The sequence below is a fragment of the Arachis ipaensis genome, chromosome B2 (genome assembly GCF_059453495.1).
Source record: "Arachis ipaensis isolate K30076 ecotype BB chromosome B2, ASM5945349v1, whole genome shotgun sequence".
In the NCBI taxonomy this organism is placed as follows: Eukaryota; Viridiplantae; Streptophyta; class Magnoliopsida; order Fabales; family Fabaceae; genus Arachis; species Arachis ipaensis.
Window position 1 is genome coordinate 52,249,912 of NC_142437.1, and position 6,000 is coordinate 52,255,911.

The following is a 6,000-nucleotide window of genomic DNA, read 5'->3' on the forward strand; positions in this document are numbered from 1 at the left end:
TAGCTTCTGCCAATTACAAACCACTCAACCCAATACTTGACTCGCTTGACTAAATCAACCACTAAACTAAAATTGCTCAATCCTTCAATCCCTGTGGGATTGACCTCACTCATGTGAGTTATTATTACTTGATGCGACCCGGTACACTTGCCGGTGAGTTTTGTGTTGGATCGTTTTCCACACATCAAGTGTTTGGCGCTGTTGCCGGGGATTGGATTAGATTGACAATGATTAAGTAAGGTGGTGGTCTAGATTAAGCACTTTTTCTTTTTCTTTTTACTAAGCATACTAACTATTTGAATTTTTGCTTAAGCTAACACTAACTTCACTCTAGCAATAGAGTGTTTAATTCTGGTTCCTGGTTCTGTGTTTATGTCAGGAGGAATAAGCGATGAATCTATACTTATTGATCCTGAAACACTTTGGAGGTTGAGAAGAGAACCAAGAAATGGAGGAAAATCCAACAAATCCACAAGTGGGAGTGGCCAACGCCAATGGTCAGCCCCAAAGGAGAGTATTGGCTTCATATACATTTGCTAATCCAAGGCATTGTGGGAGTAGCATCCTTACCCCAAATGTCGATGTAAATAACTTTGAATTGAAGCCCCAACTCATCACCTTGGTGTAGAACAACTGTTCTTATAGAGGAGGCCCCTTGGAAGATCCAAACTAGCACCTATCCACCTTCTTAAGGATTTGTGACACTTTCAAAACTAATGGAGTGCATCCTGACAGCTACAAGCTACTATTATTTCCATTTTCTCTCAGAGACAAAGCTACTCAATGGTTGGAATCTTTCCCAAGAGATAGCATCAACAATTGGGACGATCTAGTGAGCAAGTTCCTTGCTAAATTTTACCCACCTCAAAAGATCATCAGATTGAAGACTGAGGTCCAAACATTCACACAAATGGACACTGAACCCATCTATGAGGCATGTGAGAGATACAAGGCGCTGATTAGGAAGTGTCCCCCTGAAATATTCAATGAATGGGACAGATTGTAAAATTTTTATAAAGGTTTGACGTTGAAATCTCAAGAGGCTCTTGATCACTCAGCAGGAGGTTCTCTATAATTGATGAAGACTGCAAAGGAAGCTCAAAATCTCATTGATATGGTGGCTAACAACCAGTATTTCTTTGCTCACCAAAGGCAATGCCAACCATCACAAAGGAAAGGAGTGATGGAGTTGGAAGGAGTGGACACCATCCTAGCTCAAAACAAGATAATACAGCAGCAGATTCAACAACAATTTGAGCAGATGGCTAAAAAGATTGATAGCTTGCAAGTTGCAGCAGTGAATACAAGCCAACCATAACCACATGGGGAAAAAATGAAGAAAACCAAGAAGATCAGCAGCAGGAACAACCTCAATATGTGTACAACTAAGGCTCAGGCCAAAATGAAATATATGGTGACAGCTACAATCCATCCTGGAAGAACCATCCAAATCTCAGATGAGGAGATAACCACACCCACAGCCAGCAACCGTGGCAGAAAAACTCAAACCAAAATAACTCAAGAAACAACCACAACCATAACCAGCAAAACACTAACCCCAATCCATATAGAAAACCCCAAAATAACCACCCAAATTCCAGCTACTATCCACCCAATAACCAAACCACTAACCAAAACACCTACCATCAACCTTCAACATCTCACAACCAGCCACAAGCATCACAAGACACTCAAAGAATCTCCAATTTGGAGATATTGATGGAAAAGATGATGAAGCACCAAGAGATAATGATGGAGAAACTCATGAAAAATCAAGAGATAGTAAAACAAGATCAGGAAGCAGCAAGGAAAGATCAAGCCATAACAAGTAAAAACCAAGGAGCTTCAATCAGAAATCTTGAGATGCATATAGAACAAATAGCTAAACAAATTACAGAGATGGGTGAGAAGCAACCGAATGCATCCCCTAGTGCCACTGAAAACCACCCAAGGGACAAAAGAAAAGCTACAAAGTGGGAGGACTGCAAAGCAATTATAGTGGAAAGTGAGAAGACTGGGGAGAAGAAAGCCATCAATTAGGAAGAACACAACAAACAAGTTCCAAAAGAAGAGATAGAAGAGAGAAGTGAAGAGGATAGAAAGACCGAGAATGCAAAAAGCTCAAAGAGAGATAAGGACATCCCTGAAACACAACTACAAGAGAAGAAGAACGGGGTGAAACCATATATCCCCAAACTTCCATACCCTCAGAGGTTTAAAAAAGAAAACGAGGATAAGCAATATTCAAAATTCCTAGACATATTCAAGACACTCAGCATCATTATTCCATTCTTAGAAGCACTTGAATAGATGCCATTATATGCCAAATTTATTAAAGAAGTGCTAACAAAGAAAAAACCCTTGAAGGAAGGACAGATTGTTGAAATGACAATGGAGTGTAGTGCTATTCTCCAAAGAGGTCTACCAGAGAAGAAGGATGATCCTAGAAGGTTTTATATACCTTGTACCATAGGAAACATAACTATTGAGAAATTATTCTGTGACCTTGGTGCAAGCATAAACCTGATGCCTCTATCTCTTATGAGGAAGCTGCAAATTTTTGAGCTGAAACCCACTCAAATAGCTCTTCAAATGGCTGACAAGTCCATTCAGCAAGCACTTGGAGTTGTAGAGAATGTGCTGGTAAAAGTGGAAAAATTCCTTCTCCCAGCTAATTTTGTCATCCTGGATATGGAGGAAGACCCTAACACTCCCGTCATCATGGGGACGCCTTTCCTAGCTATGGGCAGAGCATTGATAGATGTTGAAAAAGGGGAATTGTTGCTGAGAGTGCATGATGAGCACCTAGCATTCCATGTTTTTAAAACCTTGCATGAGCCCATTCAGGAAGAAGATTTTATGAAGGATAAGGCCAGAGATCAAAGCCTGAAGGAGGCAGTCAATGAGTTAACTCCAAGACTTCTAAATCCATGCTTGAAAGAAGTAGAAATGGTGCAACAGACCAAAGAAATCAAGGAGGAACTAGATTCAAACCCCCAGATGAGAAATTCAACACCCCAGATAAAGAGCCACCAAGGCATGAATTATCTTCTGAGAAAGAAAAGAAGAAGAGGCCAAAAGGGTGGAAAAACAAGAATATCCCCACTGAAGACTTCTCACCAGGGGATAAAGTGATGTTAAACACCCAACCAATGAAGGTGTTTCCACAATTATCTGAGTGCTATATGATGTGTGGAAAACGATCCAACACAAAACTCACCGGAAAGTGTACCGGGTCGCATCAAGTAATAATAACTGACATGAGTGAGGTCGATCCCACAGGGATTGAAGGATTGAGCAATTTTAGTTTAGTGGTTGATTTAGTCAAGCGAATCAAGTATTGATAGAGTGGTTTGGAATTAACAGAAACTAAATTGCTTGAAATGTAAAGGGAGAAGGGGAAATTGCAGTAAATTAAAGAGCAAAGGAAGTAAAAGTGCTGAATCTTAAAGTGCAAGTAATGTAAATTGCAGAAACTTAGATTGCAAGAAATGTAAATAACTGAAACTTAAAGTGCAAAAAATATAAATTGCTTGAATTATAAAAGGAATTGGGAATTGGGATTGCAGAATTTAAACAAGAACAAGGAAATTGCAATTAAACAGAAGAGTAGAAGGTGAATTGAAGTAAAGCAGATCTAAACAGAAAAGTAAAGATGCTTGAGAAATTAAAACAGAAAATGACTTGTGCTAAAATTGCAGCAAATTAAAAAAGAGGTTGAAGATCTCAGGAGTGGAAGAGACTAGATAACAAGTCTAGATCTCAAATCCTTTCTTGATCCAACAAGAGCAATTGCAAAAGAAATAAAGAAAAGTAAATTGCAGAAAGAGTAGAAGATGAAGCAGTAAAGTAAACAGAAAGTGGAATTCAATTGTGCAGAAAATTAAACAAGAGATCTCAAGGTGAGATTGAAATAGAAGTTCTTCAATTCTTCACCCAAGACCCAAAGCAAGAAAAATAAAGAGTGCTCAAGCAAGAACAAGGAAGAAGAGAAATCAATTCTCCTTCCCAATTCTCTAAGATCTTAATTCCAAAATAAAAACTCAAAATGTAAAATGAAAGCTAAAGGAAAAATTCAAAGTAAAGTCTAGAGGTGGAAGTCCCTAACTAAATCAAACTAGCTTCTATTTATACACTTTCTATCCTTGGATTTTAGAATTTGAATGGGCTTTCAAACTTGGTGAAGAAATGAATTAAATTGGATTTTTAGTGAATTTTGGCCCAAGTGCACCTCCCAGGGGCAAGCTCAGTTGGAAAACCAAACTGAGCCCCCAAGTGTTGCCGTCCGTGTCATTTGGTGCGCCTGATGACATGTCACCATGTCATATTTTTCTATGCTTTTTCATACAAGAAATTTATAATTAGTGCTTAAATATTACATTCTTTGGTGCTTAAATGGTATATTTCTTTGATCTTTTGATTTGATAAACTTTGTAGGAAATAAGAAGAAAAAGAAGCAAAAAGAGCACAAAATAAGCTAAAAAGAAGAAAAGAGAAATTTTGGGCACACTTTGAAGTTGGAGCACACTTTGGAGGCTTAGGCCACGCTTTTAAAAGCATGGCCCATGACCAAATCAAGGAAGAGAAGTGTGGCCCAAAGGAAGAAAAGCGTGGCTCAAAACAAGGAGCAAGAACACAAAGCTCTTGCCAAGAGCTTAAAAGCTCTTGCCAAGAGCTTTATCAAGAACACATGAAGAAGGAACCAAGAGCCAAGCTCTTGGCAAAGAGCTTTGAAGCTCTTGCCAAAGAGCTTTTTCGGGCTTGCCTCAAGGAAAATGAGCTTGGAGGCAAAAATTTTCGCTAAGTTAAACTTGGGCACTTACAGCATGACCATGCCTCCTTCAAAGGGCCATAACTTGAGCTACAAAAGTCCGATTGATGTGCTTTCAGTTGCGTTGGAAAGCTGACATTCAGAGCTTTCCAACGATGTATGGCAATCCATATTTGGCATGAAATTGAGGCACGAGTGAAAGGCATCTTTAAGGGCTAAAAACAAGCAAAAATGAATCAAAGTGCTTCCACCAGGATTCGAAGAAGGATACCAAGGGAAGACACTAGGCGCTACTCTTGTGCCAAGGAAAATGGCCAGCAAATGCTTCACCCAAGACTTGAACCATGGACCTCAAGGACAAGTAAAGCTCTTGGGCAAGAGCTTTTAAGCTCTTGCAAAGAGCTTTGTTCTCTTGTCACAAGGAAGGAACGTGCGCACACTTTGGCAAGGAAGGGAACCAAAGCTCTTGGCCAAAGCTCTTGCCAAGAGCCGAGCTTTCCCCTGGGAGGTGGACCATGGGCCAAAATTCAACCAAAATTTCAATTAAATTCAATTCTTCACTAAATTGAATTGAGGCCAACCAAACCCATCTCTCTCTTCAAATCCAAAGCAAGCAAAGCCCACATCATCACTCAAAGGCACAAGAACAAGCTAGAATTAGGATTTTCATTTAATTTGTTTTTCATTTCAATTTTCATTTTCATTTTGTGAAAAGCCTATAAAAAGGCATCTGCTTCATTTCTTAAGGGGAGCTCCATTATAGAGAGGAGGAGGCTGGCTCCACTGAGGAGCATTAGAATTTGAGAGCTCTCTCTTAGTTTTCATTTCTGTTTTAAATTTTGGATCAAGAATTGAAGGAATTCTGTTTCACTTGATCTGAAATCTCTTTGTTCCTCTTTTGCATAAAATCTGAGTTTCCTTTATTGCTTTCATCTTCTTTTTCTTCTGCAATATTGTTTTCTTGTTGGATCAAGGAAGGATTTGAGATCTAGACTTGTTTTCTAGTCTCTTTCACTCCTGAGATCTTCAACCTTCTTTTAAATTGCTGCAAATTAAGCATAGTCTTTCTGTTTTCATTCTTCAAGTAGTTTTACTTTCTGTTGCATTGCTTCCAATTTACATTTCCTGCAATTTACAACTCTTGCAATTGCTCTAAGTTCTTATTAACTGAAATTTTGCTTCTCTGTTTACATTGCTTCCAGCACCCAGCCCTTTACATTTTATGCAAT